The following is an 18,986-nucleotide window of genomic DNA, read 5'->3' as shown; positions in this document are numbered from 1 at the left end:
ATATGCAGCAGCTCTTGTCAGTTATTGATCGACGGGCACTCTCTGACTCCCGGAAGGGAACCCCTGGGGGGAAACCCTGTAGGCGACATCTGCCTGGAGACAAGAGAGATGAGAACTCAGGCAGAGCCTGGCGAGCAGATGTAGTGCAGAGAAGAGTGGGGAAACTGCCGAGAGGTAGGGATGCAAAGAGGTTGCAATGAGTCTGCACCGGAGCCTCTCCAGATTAGAAGGGAATGAGAGCTGAACACAGACACCAGCGATCCTCGGGGTTAAAAGAGTTTAGAGTTCCAGAAAGGCCCAAGGGAAGACACCTTGGTGAACGCTTGACATGTGGTAAGATTCGTGGTAAGAATCGCAGTCATGTGACAAACATTATTTGGTCAGCGGTGGGGGCTGGGAACGTGTGGGGGCTTCATGTAGTAATAACGCAAGCGAAGACTTCCTACCACGGACGGCTCTGTCGTCGTCGTAACATCATCACAGCACAGCCAAACAAAGACATTATCCCCACATTTGTGGCGATGCTGGTGTGAATGAACGCAGTGCATCCTGGTCATGGGAAAACATAGCTCATACAAGTATACACAGTACATAATGCTTGATCGTGACAATAAGCAACCATATTACTGATTTGTACACACAGCATGCTCTACTTGTGTTTGTGCTTGAGTACGCCTTCTGCACTTATTTACAGAAATACTTTATTGAAAAGCCCGTGTGGCATCATGCACATAGCAGCCTCATACATCCTGTGCTGATCATGTCTTTGTATCATTCTCTCTTGCACTGCGCCATCGAAGTTTGTGGAAATGCATACTGTGTGACCCACAGCGTGGCCAAATATAGCGTACTTCTCAGACTGTGGCCTGTTACTAAATGACACTTGACTGTGTATTCAAAGAGTAAAACTGAAGTAGCCCACCACGAACCATCTTTAACACAGGCTCCACAAAACCATTTGAGCCACCAGCAGCTTTCCTGTGTTCCTGGCCAGAGCAGCACTTGGTAAAAGAAACATGGAGGAGGTCAGGCCACAGAAAATGAGGTCAGATCCACCTGTATCACCCCTACACCAAAAACCAGTTCAAACTACATGATCCGAAACAGGAAAGGCACGGACTGCTAAAGGAACATCGGGAAAACAACGCAAGACATTGGTTAGCAACAGATTTCTGACTAGAACCCCAGCAAAATAGGAAATACACCCAACAATTGACTGATGGGATTACATAACATTAGAAGGCTCCTGCATGGCAACATAAAGTATGAGGAGAACGGACAAATAGCCTACAGAAGAGGAGAGAATCTTTGATGGCTATACTTCAGGCAGGGATTAATGTCTAGAATTTATTTAAAAAAAAAAAAACTAGAAAAATTAAACAGCACCATAAAACTGCTAATCAATAAATGGGACCTGGCCAGACAGTTCTCAAAAGAAGCCCAAATGGGCAATAGCTATCTTTTTTTTGTTGTTTTGTTTTCAGTTTTTTTTTAATTTATTTAATACTTAATAATAATTCCTTGGTTTCCGGGCAAACATCCCCCTCCCCCCCCTTCCTTATGGGTGTTCCCCTCCCAGCCCTCCCCCCATTGCCGCCCTCCCCCCAACAGTCTAGTTCACTGGGGGTTCAGTCTTAGCAGGACCCAGGGCTTCCCCTTCCACTGGTGCTCTTACAAGGATATTCATTGCTACCTATGAGGTCAGAGTCCAGGGTCAGTCCATGTATAGTCTCTAGGTAGTGGCTTAGTCCCTGGAAGCTCTGGTTGCTTGGCATTGTTGTACATATGGGGTCTCGAGCCCCTTCAAGCTCTTCCACTTCTTTCTCTGATTCCTTCAACGGGGGTCCTATTCTCAGTTCAGTGGTTTGCTGCTGGCATTCGCCTCTGTATTTGCTGTGTTCTGGCTGTGTCTCTCAGGAGAGATCTACATCTGGCTCCTGTCGGTCTGCACTTCTTTGCTTCATCCATCTTGTCTAATTGGGTGGCTGTATATGTATGGGCCACATGTGGGGCAGGCTCTGAATGGGAGTTCCTTCAGTCTCTGTTTTAATCTTTGCCTCTCTCTTCCCTGCCAAGGGTATTCTTGTTCCCCTTTTAGAGAAGGAGTGAAGCATTCACATTTTGATCATCCGTCTTGAGTTTCATTTGTTCTAGGCATCTAGGGTAATTCAAGCATTTGGGCTAATAGCCACTTATCAGTGAGTGCATACCATGTATGTCTTTCTGTGATTGGGTTAGCTCACTCAGGATGATATTTTCCAGTTCCAACCATTTGCCTACGAATTTCATAAACTCATTGTTTTTGATAGCTGAGTAATATTCCATTGTGTAGATGTACCACATTTTCTGTATCCATTCCTCTGTTGAAGGGCATCTGGGTTCTTTCCAGCTTCTGGCTATTATAAATAAGGCTGCGATGAACATAGTGGAGCACATGTCTTTTTTATATGTTGGGGCATCTTGTGGGTATATGCCCAAGAGAGGTATAGCTGGATCCTCAGGCAGTTCAATGTCCAATTTTCTGAGGAACCTCCAGACTGATTTCCAGAATGGTTGTACCAGTCTGCAATCCCACCAACAATGGAGGAGTGTTCCTCTTTCTCCGCATCCTCGCCAGCATCTGCTGTCACCTGAGTTTTTGATCTTAGCCATTCTCACTGGTGTGAGGTGAAATCTCAGGGTTGTTTTGATTTGCATTTCCCTTATGACTAAAGATGTTGAACATTTCTTTAGGTGTTTCTCAGCCATTCGGCATTCCTCAGCTGTGAATTCTTTGTTTAGCTCTGAACCCCATTTTTTAATAGGGTTATTTGTCTCCCTGCGGTCTAACTTCTTGAGTTCTTTGTATATTTTGGATATAAGGCCTCTATCTGTTGTAGGATTGGTAAAGATCTTTTCCCAATCTGTTGGTTGCCGATTTGTCCTAACCACAGTGTCCTTTGCCTTACAGAAGCTTTGCAGTTTTATGAGATCCCATTTGCCGATTCTTGATCTTAGAGCATAAGCCATTGGTGTTTTGTTCAGGAAATTTTTTCCAGTGCCCATGTGTTCCAGATGCTTCCCTAGTTTTTCTTCTATTAGTTTGAGTGTATCAGGTTTGATGTGGAGGTCCTTGGTCCACTTGGACTTAAGCTTTGTACAGGGTGATAAGCATGGATCGATCTGCATTCTTCTACATGTTGACCTCCAGTTGAACCAGCACCATTTGCTGAAAATGCTATCTTTTTTCCATTGGATGGTTTTGGCTCCTTTGTCAAAAATCAAGTGACCATAGGTGTGTGGGTTCATTTCTGGGTCTTCAATCCTATTCCATTGGTCTATCTGTCTGTCTATGTACCAATACCATGCAGTTTTTTATCACTATTGCTCTGTAATACTGCTTGAGTTCAGGGATAGTGATTCCCCCTGAAGTCCTTTTATTGTTGAGGATAGTTTTAGCTATCCTGGGTTTTTTGTTATTCCAGATGAATTTGCAAATTGTTCTGTCTAACTCTTTGAAGAATTGGATTGGTATTTTGATGGGGATTGCATTGAATCTGTAGATCACTTTTGGTAAAATGGCCATTTTTACTATATTAATCCTGCCAATCCATGAGCATGGGAGATCTTTCCATCTTCTGAAGTCTTCTTCAATTTCTTTCTTCAGTGTCTTGAAGTTCTCATTGTACAGATCTTTTACTTGCTTGGTTAAAGTCACACCGAGGTACTTTATATTATTTGGGTCTATTATGAAGGATGTCGTTTCCCTAATTTCTTTCTCGGCTTGTTTCTCTTTTGTGTAGAGGAAGGCTACTGATTTATTTGAGTTAATTTTATACCCAGCCACTTTGCTGAAGTTGTTTATCAGCTTTAGTAGTTCTCTGGTGGAACTTTTGGGATCACTTAAATAAACTATCATATCATCTGCAAATAGTGATATTTTGACTTCTTCTTTTCCAATCTGTATCCCCTTGACCTCCTTTTGTTGTCTGATTGCTCTGGCTAGAACTTCAAGAACTATATTGAATAAGTAGGGAGAGAGTGGGCAGCCTTGTCTAGTCCCTGATTTTAGTGGGATTGCTTCAAGTTTCTCTCCATTTAGTTTAATGTTAGCAACTGGTTTGCTGTATATGGCTTTTACTATGTTTAGGTATGGGCCTTGAATTCCTATTCTTTCCAGGACTTTTATCATGAAGGGGTGTTGAATTTTGTCAAATGCTTTCTCAGCATCTAATGAAATGATCATGTGGTTTTGTTCTTTCAGTTTGTTTATATAATGGATCACATTGATGGTTTTCCGTATATTAAACCATCCCTGCATGCCTGGGATGAAGCCTACTTGATCATGGTGGATGATTGTTTTGATGTGCTCTTGGATTCGGTTTGCCAGAATTTTATTGAGTATTTTTGCGTCGATATTCATAAGGGAAATTGGTCTGAAGTTCTCTTTCTTTGTTGGGTCTTTGTGTGGTTTAGGTATAAGAGTAATTGTGGCTTCATAGAAGGAATTCGGGAGTGATCCATCTGTTTCAATTTTGTGGAATAGTTTGGATAATATTGGTCTGAGGTCTTCTATGAAGGTTTGATAGAATTCTGCACTAAACCCGTCTGGACCTGGGCTCTTTTTGGTTGGGAGACCTTTAATGACTGTTTCTATTTCCTTAGGAGTTATGGGGTTGTTTAACTGGTTTATCTGTTCCTGATTTAACTTCGGTACCTGATATTTGTCTAGGAAATTGTCCATTTCTTGTAGATTTTCAAGTTTTGTTGAATATAGGCTTTTATAGTAAGATCTGATGATTTTTTGAATTTCCTCTGAATCTGTAGTTATGTCTCCCTTTTCATTTCTGATTTTGTTAATTTGGACACACTCTCTGGGTCCTCTCGTTAGTCTGACTAAGGGTTTATCGGCAATAGCTATCTTTAAGTGCTCAAGATCTCTAGCCGTCAGAGAGACAGACACAAACTGAAACCACTTTGAGAATCTTCTCACCCCAGTCAGAAAATAAATAGCCAGATGGTGGAGGCTCAGGCATGTAATCCCAGCGTTCAGAAGGCAGAGGCAGGCAGATCTCTGTGAGTTTTGAAGCCAGTCTGGTCTACAGAGGGAGTCCCAGGACAGCTCTGGCTACAGAAAGAAACTCTGTCTCAAACCCTCCCCGCTACGAAAGAAAGAAAAAGAAACAAAGAAAGAGATAAAGAAACAAAGAAGCAAAAAGAAAGTGATAAGAGTGCCTTCGTGGCTGAGAGGAAAGGGATGGTTTATTCACTATTGGTTCGGGTGTAAAGCAGGTCAACTGCCATCCAAATCAGTACAAAAGCTTCTCAAAAACCAAAACTAGATCTACCATATGACTCAGGTACTCCGCACCCCATCATAGAGACACGCGCTCATCTGTGTCTGTTGCTGCTGTCTTCACTAATCAAGGAAATAATTCAACTAGATATCCAAAGGCAGATGACAGGTCCATGCACATGTGACATATGCATGTACATAATACCCAAAATGGATTTTTTTCATTCAATTATATTAAAAAAATGAAATTGTGAAATTTGCCCACAAATAAATTGAATTGGAAAACATTATCTTAAACAAGGCCACCCAGACTCAGAAAGACACATGTAGTGTGTGTTCTCTCATATGTAGATCCATACCTCTCGACTGCTGAATGTGTGTGCTCAGGTGGGAATTAGTATGGTACGGCCAGGAAACCAGAAAGTGGCCCGCATGAGTTACTTTTCTGTGACTGTGATAAGACATCACGACCACAGCAACTTCTAGAAGGGTTTATTTGGAAAGGTTTAGAAGGAAGAGTTTATTTGGGCTTATGGTTTTACCGGAAAAAGAGTCCACAGAGGTGGGAAATGGCAGTCATAGTAGATAATGCTTACAGTGCCCTCTCTCCTCTTCTCCCTCTGTGTGCATGCTGTCTCTCTTTCTCTTCCCCTCCTCTTTGTCTTCCTCCCCACGGCCACTTCACTGACCCCCCTCTTGTATGGTTGGTGAACTCCCCCAAAAGCTGTTTCTCAAGCAATCTGCCTTTATATACACTCAAATGTGCCTTGAATTGTCTTATTTCACTGGTAGAGAAGAAATGATCACCACCCAATCCCAGCATCTCTCCCTCTCCCCCTCCTCCTCCCCCTCTCTCTGTATGTGTATCAGTATGTCTGTCTGTTGTGTACGTTTGTGTGTCTGTGTGTATGTGTCTGTAGGTATGTATCTATATGTGTGTCTGTGTGTCTGGAGGTATTTATCTATATGTGTGTCTGTGTGGGTATCTATGTGTATCCATGTGTGTATGTGTATGTATTCAGCATGGGTGTCTCTCTGCGTTGTATGTCTATATGTGTGTTCATACATGTATCTGTGTGCATTTACATGTATGTCTATGTATTATCTGTATTGTGTCTGTGTGTTCATGTGTATCTGCATGTATTCATGTGTGTCTGTGTGTATGTCTGTGTATGTATTTGTATGTGTATGTGTATGTCTGTGAATATATCTGTGGTTTTGTTTTTGTCTCTATGTGTATGTGTCTGTCTGTCTCTGTGTGTGTGTGTATGTCTGTGTATGTGTGTGTGCATGTCTCTGTCTCTCTGTCTCTGTGTGTGTGTGTGTGTGTGTGTGTGTGTGTGAGAGGGACTGTGTGTATGTCTTTGTATGTGTGTTTATATGTGTGTGTCTGTATGTATGTGTATCTGTATGTATGCATGTGTGTGTGAGTGAGTGTATGTGCATGTGTGTGTGTATGTGTCTCTCTCTCTGTGTATGTCTGTGTACGTCTTTGTATGTGTGTTTATATGTGTGTGTGTCTGTATGTGTATCTGTATGTATGCGTGTGTGTGTGTGTGTGTGTGTGTGTGTGTCACTGTGTATCTTCATTTCCTCATTGACCAGTCTAGTCAATCCCAAAAGCCATGCAGATCTTGGCAGACATTCCTCATTTAAACTACCCCGTATGACTGGAAACAGCAAGGCTTTAAGGGAGGCGTAGTAGGGAAGAAACAGGAAGGACACAGGAAGTAGGGAATACCAGGGGCTAAAAGGTATGGGCAGTGGTAAGGGGAATGGGAAGAGAAGCATCTAACATGGACTGGGCATGAAAACCCCATACAGGAACACGTACTTTGTGAGCTAATTTTAAAAATAAGGTTTTACATTTAAAGTGAAGGAAAGAAAGAAGGCAGATGCTGTACCACATTCTACAACACCAGGACTCACGAGGTGAGAAGCAGAGGCAGGGGGATCCTGAGTTTATAACCAAGGTAATATATTAAGTTCAAGGCCAACCTGGGCTACATAGGGAGACTCTGTGAGAGTGGGGGGATACACAGCACAAAGACTGGGCAGTAAGCATAAGGCTTTGTGTGCAAATGAGATGAATATATGTGTGTGAAGCCCTGGGGAGCCGTTTTCTGGGAAACTAGGGAGTCCAGCACTACAGCAAGTTTAGAGTCCAAGATATAATGATCAATTCTGGTTTGACAAACAAATGACAAACAAATGAAAAAAAAGAAACAAAACAACTTTCAAAATAACCGGTCCAGATAGCATCAATAAAACAGGAGGTAGTTTGACAAAAACCACCTAAAACTTCTATATTAAAAATTATGCACTATCACTTACAGACAAGAAAATTGGGCAATAAACCATACCCATTCATTGAAAGACCCAAAGTGCTCAGAAGCTAAATCTCCTTCTAGCTAAATTCATCTATAGATTTGCCACCCACAGAGAAAATCTCAAGAGGCTGTTGTTTGTTTGTTTGTTTTTGTAGAAATTGACAGGTTGATCTAAAGGTTATGTAAAGCTAGAGGACTGACTTACTGTGACCAAAGCAAAGCTATTTAAAAGACCAAGATTCAAGGGACACGCAGAATCTAATGTCAAGACATTAAAAACATACAAAACCACAGCAATGCATTCCTGACACAGAGGTAAAGAAATAAGTGAATTGAGAAAGTCACATATCAATCTGTTGGTGACAAAAAGCATCAAAGAAACTCAACCTGGTGAGCCTTTGTTACGTGGTGCTGAACTGATGCATAGTTTTCGAAACAAAATAACCCTCAGTTATTACGCCACACCATGTATTGCAAAACTAATCTGAGGTTTAGGTGGTAACGCTTTGGTATGAGGACCCTAGTTCAAACGCCACAACAGTAGTAGTAGCAGCAGAGTAGTAATAGTAGTAGTAGTACTAGTAGTAAATAATTTGAGAATGGGGTATAGCTCAGTGTTACAGGGCTTGACTAGCATGATTCTTGGGTTCAATTCCCAGCATGCAAAACATCAACTTCCCATAAATAGTTGATCTAATCACAAAAGCGAAATTTGCACAGCAGCTAGAAGCAAGCAGGTACCTTCACAGCGCCTGACTGTGCTCTCAGAAGAGACAGACAAAGGACGTACTCACCATCACACAGACACCTACAATTCCTTATTTCGCCAAAGTAATAAACTTGGTCATTAAAGTGAGGACAGTAAGAAAGTGAAACTTAAAAAGATCCCGTCTAAGACAAAACATTTGCGATACCTACATGTTAAAAGAGACTTCGTCCAGAATACACGCTCGTAAACTGGCAAGTAGACAGCCGACTTAAACAAGCTTTGTGAAAGGAAGTATGCAGGTGGCTAGGAGAATGTGAGGGTGCCTGACGTCATTAGGTCCACGAGAAGAACAAGCTAGACCCACAGGAGATACCTTTTCAAATAGCTATGGTTACCACATCACCAAGCTCATCTCAGGAGGCAGAAATGCTCTAACAATCTTCAGATCGCTCTTGGGAGGTGGTAGAACCACTTTAGAAAACTGTATGTGGGTTGGGGATTTAGTTCAGTGGTAGAGCTCTTGCCTAGCAAGCGCAAGGCCCTGGGTTCGGTCCCCAGCTCCAAAGGAAAAAAAAACCTGTACGTTTTCCTTAAATTTTTTTAAAAATTTTATATATGTTTGTTTATGGGTATGTGTATGCAAGTGCAGTATCCACGAAGGCCAGGGAGGGCATTAGATCGCCCCTGGAATGGACTGAAAAGAGGTTGTGAGCCACCCAACATGGTGCTCTAATCCTCTATAGAGCTGTGACAGCTCTTACCTGCTGAGCCATCTCTCAAGTCCCGTCTTTCAAAAACAAAAGATTTACCCAACCCATGAGAAAGGAATTTCTCTCTCCTAGGTAAATTGCCCATGGAAAGTGAAAGCATATGGCCACCAAAATCGTATTCAAGAATGTTTATACCAGCTTTATGCACAGTAGTCCAAGACTGACAAGAACTCAAATGCCAATCAACGTAAGAATGAATACACAATGGGCTTGTCGCACAATCACATGCTGTTTGTAAACAAAAGACTATAGACTACCGACACATTCAGTATCCACAAGAATCTCAAATAAAATAAAATAAAAGTATTTTAAGCAAAAAGTGTCAGCTACGAAAGGGTTCATATTATAGAATTTCACTCATGTAAAATTCAAGAACCAGCTCAACTACTCTATAAGAATAAAAGTCATGGGGTTGGGGATCTAGCTCAGTGGTAGAGCCCTTGCCTAGCAAGCGCAAGGCCCTGGGTTCGGTCCCCAGCTCCGAAAAAAAGAAAAAAGAAATGAAAGAAAAAAAAAAGTCATGGTTGCCTAAAGTGGATGGGGTCAGAAGACTCCAGAGATCACTAGACCTTTGTTGTGTGAGTTAGTGGATGTAATATATATATATATATATATATATACCCAATGGCGACTTGCAGCCTGCCCAGCTTGCTTTATGAACATCTTGGGGGTGGGAGGGAGATGCAGGGATAGAGAAGAATGTTAGACGTTAGGAAAAAGAAAATGTTTAAATTATCTTTCATTTGCAAGCACACACGCGCACACACACGCACACACACACACACACACACACACACACACAGGCTATGTAAACATCAGTTTGTGCATTCATGGTGAACTGGGCCAGTGTGGCATAGATGCATTCTGTACTTGAGTTTCAGGTCAATAGAGAACTTCAACTCTCACCCTGGAAAAGGTCTTTTCTCTGTCCTTTGGCTTCCTCTTGGCCTTTTCTTATCAAAATACCCACACATGCTTGAACTGAGAGGGAACAGAAACCCTAATTGTGAATTACACACACACACACACACACACACACACACACACACACACATGCAGAGCCCAGGACCCATGGCACATTGTTGACATGTTCATATTTTACTTTCTGCCACAGAGAGGAAACTAGAAAGGGAGCTCCTCTCAACTCCTCAACCTTCCAGATCTGGCCATTCAATTTGTACCTAGGGGTGGACAGCAGGGAAAAAAAAAAGCATGTTTCTTTACAGAACTAGACAAATAATTCCCATTTTAATCATAAGATATCCCTGTAACAGAATTGATGTCCCCTTCTCCTCAAGATGGTCAAGTGACAGTCTGAACAATAGCCCCTCCTTCATTACTAAAGGTACCAGTCACACTAAAATGTAACCACAAGGAAATGAATTCCCTGTCCTTTCACATCTCTGTCCTTGGTTTCCATGGAAGAGGGCTAATTACCTTTTTAATAGCCCTAATTGATGGGCTTACAGATCATATCTTTCAGTCTCCACTTGTGTGGGGGAGGTGGGGGGCGGGACACCCTCCTTTTCTCTTGACCCCTGGGCTCCAGCTCTTCCTCTTTGGAAGGAGGGTGGTGGCCTGGTGAGAGGCCCCTGTCCCGAGCTCTTCTTTCAGAGAACTACCTGCGGCCCATTGTGGGCTGGCCAGGAAGCCCGGCTTTGTCTTGGCCGATTGACACAGCTGCACACTGGGTAAATAGACTCAGATGTTGGGCTTTTGTTTGAAGAATCCTTTCAGATTAATGCTGAGAGAATTAGTTTTAAAACTTAAGCCGGAGCTAGGATGAGTAGAATGGAGTCCCGGAGCCATTGAATTCACATCTACCAAATGAGACCCGACTGTCTTACAAGGGTGCTTATCCCCTGTTCTCTTCGGAGGGAACATTGAGGGGCGAGACTCTGGCACTCTGGTGTGCCTTAGGGTCTTTACCCAGCCATTGTGAGAGGGCCTGACCTGAAACTGTGCTGACTCCAGTTCTAGTCCCCGAAAGAAAGAAGAGTCAACCTCAGCCTTGGGGCTGAAGACATGTTGATGACTAAATACAGATTTGCAGGTCTGAGTTCTCTGGTTCCTCATCACAGGAAGAGACAGAAAATGATGGAAAAGACTGTGGGTCCATGGACTGAGAGAAGATGGATCTCTGTGAGTTCTAAACTAGTGACACCTTGACTCAAAAACCAAAAAATGAAGAAAAAAGAAGAGGAGGAGAAGCAGTGGGAGCAGGAGGAAGAGGAGGAGGGGGAAAAAGAATTGAGTAAGGCACTCATAGTCAACTTCTAACCTTCACACACACACACACACACACACACGAGAGAGAGAGAGAGAGAGAGAGAGAGAGAGAGAGAGAGAGAGAACTTGCCAGATGATAAACCTTTACTTTTAGAGTAACTGTTCTCAAGCCTTAAATTAAATTAGAAAACCTGTTCTTGATCATTACGAGTCTTAGTTTGCTTTTTAATCGATGTGGAATCACTACGACTGGAAGCAACTTGGAAAGGAAAGTGTTTGTCTCACCTCAGCACTTTACTGTCAGTAACTGAGGAAAGCCAGGGTATGAACTCAAGGCGGGAAGCTAGAGGCAGGGGCTGGCATCGAGGTCACAGAGCTGCTGACTGGCTTGCTCCTTCTGCTTTCTTTTCCAGCCCAGCACCACCTGCCAGGGAGTGACGCCACCCACAGGGAGCTGGACCCGCCCACATCAATCATCCATCAAGAAAATGCACCACAGGTGGATGGGATGCAGGCATTCTCAATTGAGATTCCTCTTCACAGTGTCAAGCTGACGAATACTTCCTACAGAAGGAAAAAAATTGATGTAGAAAGGAATTAGGTTTTGACTTAAGTGGTTTGTGCTTACCTGTGTCTCTGCTTCAGACTCTAAGCCCTACACAGGTCACTGATCTGAGCAGAGCCATCTTCACTGTGACAGCTGTGATGTCTTGACACGGGGCTGGAGGTACAGCTGTCCTTAGAGTGCTTGCTGAGGAAGCCTGAGATCCGGCGAGCTATCCCCAGGAACCCATCCATTGAAATGCAACGACTTGTCTCCTGGGATTGCAGACACTGAAAGAGTTCATCCGATCCCTGACTTTGCAAGATTCTGCTTTCATTTTTAAAAAAAAATTCAAAAGTATATCAAATGGAAAATGCACATGATGAGTTTATTTGTTTGAGACAGGGTCTCTCTGTGTAGTCTTAGAACTCACTATGTAAACCCAGGCCGGCCTGGAACACAGAGATCTTCAGTGAGCCACCATGCCTGGTCGCACAGGGTGAATATTAAAGGATGTATTTAGGAAGCAAACCTTTTTCATTAAACTAAGCGATCACATACAAAGAACGGGTGCTATGGACACCCCCAGATCTAATCTGTCAACCGTTTCTCTCTCCATCTCCAGTGTTTGAGTGACTGTGACCCCATCTGTGTGCCTGTGTGTGTGTGTGTGTGTGTGTGTGTGTGTGTGTGTATTCACACAAAGAAAATCTTTTTTATCCCATAGGACCACACACACACACACACACACACACACACACGCACACGCACGCGCACTCGAACATGCACACACACACATGCACTCTCGCCCCTGTGTTTAAAGACGGTAGGCATAGGATGAACGACCTGCAGTGATTTTCCCCGTTGCCATGACAAAGCATCTGACAACGGCAACATAGGAAGGAAAGGTGTATTTGTCTCACAGCTCCAGCTCCAGGGCCCAGCCACCATGGCCGGGCCATCATAGCAGCAGCAGAATGAGTCCCTGGTCACATTGCATCTGTAGCAACAGAGAGATACCATTCTCGGCTCTCTTTCTCTCTTTATTCAGTCTGAGCCCCCCAGCACAGGGCGAGGTGTTACCCACACTTTGGATGGGTCTTCCGATCCCAGTCCGCTATGTCGGTTAGTGTTAGCTCTCGGTTTCCTCACCCTGGAGACTGGCTCTGGTCACACCTGGAAGGGATTGTCTTGATTATGTGAATGGAGGTCACTGTGGTGAGGACCGTTCCCTGGTTGGGATCCGGGACTGTATAACTAGAGGACTGAAAAGCAGCCTGCATGCACTGCTCTCTGCTCTGACTGTGTGATAGGACCAGCTGCATGAAACCCTGCTGTGTTGACCTCTCTACTCCTGCTCCCTGAGCCCTGCGCCAGGATGAATCCTCTGTCCCTGAAGTTGCACTGCTGGAGTATTTTAGAACAGCCACAGGGAAAGCAACCAAGGCATTAATGCCGTCTAGAAATCTCCCCACCGACGTGCACTAAGCCTTCACTCCTGGGTTGTTCCAGATCCTCCCAAGCTGACAATCCATACTCGACATTCTCCTCCCAAAGGAGAAGAGTGGAGCTGATCCTTTTCTTCTGCATGCTTTCCCCTAAACGCTCGTGCCTCTGTTTCTCAATGGAGACGAGCTAACCCAGGTCCTGTCTTCCGCCTTCTCACCAAGCACTTTTTACTGACACTTGACCCTTGCCACGGGCACACTGAGATCTTATGAAGCTGGCAGTAGACGAGGCGTTAGACTTTGTCCCAGTGGCTTTCTGTTGCTGGACTAAAACACCACAATGAAAAGCAACGTGTGGAGGAACATGATGAAGGGAAGTCAGGACAGACACTTAAGGCAGGACCCTGGAGGCAGGATAAACCGTGGAGGAGTGCTGCTTACTGGTTTGCTCCTCCTGGCTAGTTCAGCCTGCTTTCTTATACAACCCTGGACTCCTGCCCAGGGTTACACTGCCCTCAGTTGGCAATGCCCTTCCTTGTGGACCACTGATCAAGGAAACGTCCCACACACCTGCTTCCGAGCAATCTGACAGGGAAATTTTCTCTACTCAAGTTCCCTCTTCCCACATGACTCTAGCTTGTGTCAAAGAGGAAACAAAACTAAACCAGCACAGACTTTATGACCTATTAGCCAAACCTCCAGGATTCTGATTCTCCAGAAGTTCCTGGAGAGGAAGTTATAAGGACAAAAAGCATGAGTTTTGAACCCATTATAACAATTTAGAATATCATTGACAGCAGGTGGTGGTGACACATGCCTTTTTCCCTGAGGACACACAGGCAGTGTGTGAGTGAGTTCAAGGCCAGCCTAGTCTACAAAGTGAGATCTGAGATAGCCAGGGCTACACAGAAACACTGTCTCAAAGAAAACAAAACAAAACAAAACAAAATGAACAATAATTTTAAAAAATTATAATTGGGGGGTTGGGATTTAGCTCAGTGGTAGAGCACTTGCCTAGCAAGCGCAAGGCCCTGGGTTCGGTCCCCAGCTCCAAAAAAAAAGAAAAGAAAAAAAATTATAATTGGCCGTAGGAAGCTAGAGTCACCCATGGAATATAGTTTTTGGCCAGTGTGCCTCTTAACTCTGGAAAATTGGATCTAGAAAATAAGCCTAAGCCTTCATAGACGTGAAGAGAGACAATGTAGTTGGGTTAGAAGAGCGCTACCTGGCTCCCTGACTCCTGACTGGTAGAGTGAGGAGCTCAGGGCTGGAAGCCAGAAAGCTTCTAGCAGAGACCTGAGTAACTCAGCAAGTTCTCTGAGCCTCAGTTTCCTCCTCTATAAAATGGGATGATTTCTTTCACCGAGGTCAGACAAAAGACACTAACTGAGCAGTTGGTCTACAGATGTCACCCTTCCTACTGTAAGCAGCCCCTCCTCTGTCCCTTGAAGAAAGGTTTTCTGCAGCAGCTCCTGCCTCCAGGTAGACACGGAAAACAACCACTGAGAAAAGCTGAGCTGCCCAGTATGCTCAACTTGGCTTTACAGAAACCAACGGGAGTTGTACTTGAAATTCGAACAGAGGAGACAGTCCTGTAGTGTCTGCTGTGAAGACAGAAACACCCTGGCCTGGAGACAGGCATGTCTTGATAAATTACAGAGGATGGAGAATGTTAAGCAGGTACCAACCGTTGCAAAGGGACAGTTGATGACAGCACATGGCATCTGCCTTGTTTCTGTCTTCAGCTAAGCAGCACCAGCCTCGTGCTGATTCTGCCCTTTCCTGGCTCTGTCTGTCTGTCCATCACAAGATGAAGGGGCAAATGGATTTCGAATGACTCATATATGCCCTCCCCATGACAGGCTGAACTGTTCCAGAAATCAGTTTAGTCTTCTCCTGTCTGTTCATTCCAGGGCCCAAGAGCCTGGCTTCAGAAACATCCTTTATGAAGTGAGTCTTGGGAATAGCCCGAGAGCGGAATTTCTAAATGTTACTCCCTTGGCCGGATGCTTTAACCTGCCTAGAGGCAGGCAAAGGTGGAATTGGGTAGACTGCCAGGCTAATGAGTGAATTGGGTCAGCTTTATGCTTCCTCTGCCCACGGGAAGGCTTTGCAGAGGGGCCAGAATCAGAAAAGGTTTCAAAGGGTGAGAATCCCAAGCAAGGTGACGGTTCACAGGCACGGTGCAGAGCACTGCACTTGTTGGACTGTAGAGTGGACTCCTAACTGCCACAGAGAGTTCCCAGAGTGTAGAGCAGTTTAAATTCCACAGAAGCACTGGAGAAATGTCTCCACAGTTAAGAGCACTGGCTGCTCTTCCAGAGGACAGGGAGGATTTCAATTCCCAGCAACCACATTGCAGCTGACAAGTGTTCCAGGTGATCCAACACCCTCATGCAGACATACATGTAGGCAGAACCCTAATGCATATAAAATACAAAATAAATTTTAAAAACCCCACGGACATTTTTTTGTGTGTTTATACAGAAAGGGTTGGACGGTTGTCCTCTACACCTTATGTGACAATTTTCAGCTGGCTAGACCCCCCTGCCACTTTTAACTTCTGGCTGAGGGCCATTGTATCTCCTCCTAGTGTACACCTCTTTCCCCCTAACCTCCATCTGTCACATGGTGACATCTAACTCAAAGAGGACCTAGACAGTCTCGTCGTGTGCCCAGGAAACCAAAGCCAATGTGAGTTCTAGGGAACTGCTGGCTACTTCTGCTACAGTGTGACTCACTTTCCAAACACTGTCTCTGGACACCTCAGAGGGAGAAGCCACCAGTGGCCCACGCAGAGCACACAAGGGAGCAGAGGAGCTGCTGGTGTCTGGGAGTGGCCACTAAGGTTCTCTTAATTTATTATTTTCCTGGAAGCCAGCTTCATTCCAAAGAAGCCAGAACCCCACTGTGAAGAGGGGCTTCCACCTTTCCCACTGTGGTTTGTAAGAAGTAGATGTGAAAGTCAGGACCGAGTGACTCCCACAGACAAGGCTCAGGGCCTCCCAGTGTGAAGGGTGGAAAAAAGCCTCTGGCTTTCCCTGGCATTGCCCACAAGTATAGGTACCTCCTCCAGCCCCATTTCAGACCGTCTCTCTGGCAGGCACCAGTGCACAGACTTGTCACACCGCCTGACACCTCGGCTCTGTGCCCGACCTGTGGGCCACTTTAGGCTGGCGCTGCTGGTTGGGAGCTCGAGCCTGGCCCAGCCCAGTGGCTTTGAAGGGATTTCATCACCCCGACTGTGACTTGGCCAAGCGCCTGGGAGAGTGCACAGCATCGTGGCCCCGGGCTATCTGCTTTCACCAGGAGAGGCCCTCCTCTCTGAATGGTAGAAATTCTGGTTGAGGATCGAGCCTGGGTTCCCCATCCCTGCAACCTAAGAACGACCCCCCCAAGCCCAAGCCATCTACCTTCACCCTACTTTCCCAAGAGACAGGGACAAGATGAAGGGCCAGAAAATTAACACGGGGGACAGCTCGTTAATGATTTTATTGCAGGTTAAATAAAATGTCACAAATAAAACTACAGGAGACCCTTTTTAACCTTACCGGCTGTAAATACTCATTAACTCAATTACTATCAGCAATTAAGGCCAGTTTGGGAACAGTGGCCCGAGACAAAAAAAAAAAAAAAAAAAAAAAGAAGACATTATCATCCTGGGAAATGAACCCAGAATAAAGGGAATTTATTCCACCTTGGCTAAAGAGCAGCTGTATAGGGATGGAAATGAAGGCCTTTGCCTCCGAATTGCTTTTGACCGTTGCGGGGTTGGGGGGTGGGGTGGGGGTTGGAAAAAGGTCCCGCTGTACGTAAAGCTCTTGGAAGGACATTAGGGACATTGTTACAATGCAAATGAGGAAGGCCGTTGTGTTTGGGTGGTTTATCGGTTTAGTAAAAGGAGTAACATTTCAATTAGTGGGGAAGGAATGAGAACCTGCCTCAAAGAGCCTTAATTGGCGACTCGGCGTTCCCAGGGGACTTTGAAGTAGCATCAGAGTAGGCAGTTTTCAGAAATGGGTGGAGAATAGAATACAGCAACTTAGGCCTGGGGTTACTAGAGGCAGATGGGGATGCTGCAAGGTACCATCCACGGCTCTAAGCAGATGCCAGCCGCATGCAAGTGCCAGCCAGCTCTAGCTCTCGAGCTCCTGGATGGTGTTCCCCATGCCACATCACCTGGCTACCCTGATGTCTCCAGGAAACCATCTAGTTTCAAGGGCTGCAACCCTAACCTCACCATTTTGGAATTCCTTCCCCCCACCCCCAAGAATCCCTTTCGATTCGAATTCAATTCCTGACTGCACAAGGTTATGGGGGAGGGTGTGTGTGTGTGTGTGTGTGTGTGTGTGTGTGTGTGTGTGTGTGAATACACAGACACCAAAGGTTCAAACTCTGCAGGATCTGAAGACTGAGAATTAAGTGTCAACTCCTCTCAGGCCTGAACTTTAATTAGGTGGTATTGAGGTCTCTTTTCAACCGGAGAGGCTACAATGGTACCTGACCCAGGAGAGGACTTGATGGCTTCTCTCTGCTGTGGTATCTGTCTCCATGAGCTTGTCAATGTGGCTTGCCTGAGAGACACTCACATATTCCGCCATCTTGACTAGGCTAAGACTTTCCTTCCTTCCTTCCTTCCTTCCTTCCTTCCTTCCTTCCTTCCTTCCTTCCTTCCCTGTCTTTCTTTTTTGGTGTGTGTGTGTGTGTTTGTTCTTCCCTTGCTTTTCGAACAGGGTCTCTCTGTGTAGCTCTGGCTGTTTTAGAATTCACTCTGAACTCACTCTGTAGATCAGGCTGGCCTTTATCTCAGAGATCTGCTTTCCAAGTGCTGGGATTAAAGGCACGCAGCACCCTATCCAGTGAGGCCGTATTTGTAGCTCGAGCGTTTCATAGAGGATGGCAAACCTTTCCTCCACTTCTGAGAAACTATTTTTTTTTAAAGATTTATTTATTTATTTTATGTGTGTGAGTGCTCTATCTGCATCAGATCTCATTACAGATGGTCGTGAACCACTTATGTGGGTTGCTGGGAATTGAACTCAGGACCTCTGGTAGAACAGCCAGTGCTCTTATCCACTGAGCCATCTCTCCAGCCCCCAGAGGAACTATTTTTAAAAGTTAACAGAGTTTTTCGAAATGAAGTTTAAAGAACATCTAGGTGGAATAAGAGAGAGCTTCCCAAAGCCCAGGCACATCAGCAGGGTACAGTATCCAGGCTCTGGAACAGAGAATGAATGGACCCTCAACTCTTTGATTTTTTTTTTTTACTTTAAGGAAGGACAGTTAATCCCCCCGCCCAGGTTGGTAGGTATGAATATGGATTAGATTTTGCTTGAGGACATATTGTGAAACTCTAAAAGCTATTGGCTCCAAACACACAACATCAGGCTTCCTCTCCCCCTCTCTCTTCTCCCGGGGTTGCTTCTTCTGGAATGCTGGCTCACGGCTCTGGAGCCTGTGGTTTTGGGATGGCTGTTAACCAACTACAACAGGCCTCGGAGAATTTGCTTTGGGATGAGTAACCCTACTGCCTCAGCACATCTCAGCTGGTGGCTTGCTACCTTCCAAAGGACCCCTCTTATCACCTTCACCCTGATTTCATTTTTAAGGTTTCTCTTTATTTATATGAGTACACTGCAGCTGTCTTCAGAGACACCAGAAGATTCCCCATTACAGGGATA

The 18,986-nt window shown here is 44.8% G+C and overlaps 1 long non-coding RNA gene across 1 annotated transcript in view; it reads right to left on the bottom strand.

Annotated features, from left to right (window-relative positions):
- Positions 1-12,518, bottom strand: part of LOC108352352 (uncharacterized) — a 33,592-nt gene extending 21,074 nt beyond the window's left edge. Inside the window, exon 1 of the long non-coding RNA XR_005491415.2 lies at positions 11,599-12,518. This is a non-coding gene — a long non-coding RNA (uncharacterized LOC108352352). The remainder of the gene's footprint in view (positions 1-11,598) is intronic.
- Positions 12,519-18,986: the final 6,468 nt, after the last annotated feature.

The sequence above is a fragment of the Rattus norvegicus genome, chromosome 11 (assembly GCF_036323735.1).
Source record: "Rattus norvegicus strain BN/NHsdMcwi chromosome 11, GRCr8, whole genome shotgun sequence".
Lineage (NCBI taxonomy): Eukaryota > Metazoa > Chordata > Mammalia > Rodentia > Muridae > Rattus > Rattus norvegicus.
This window is presented reverse-complemented; position numbering and strand designations above follow the sequence as displayed.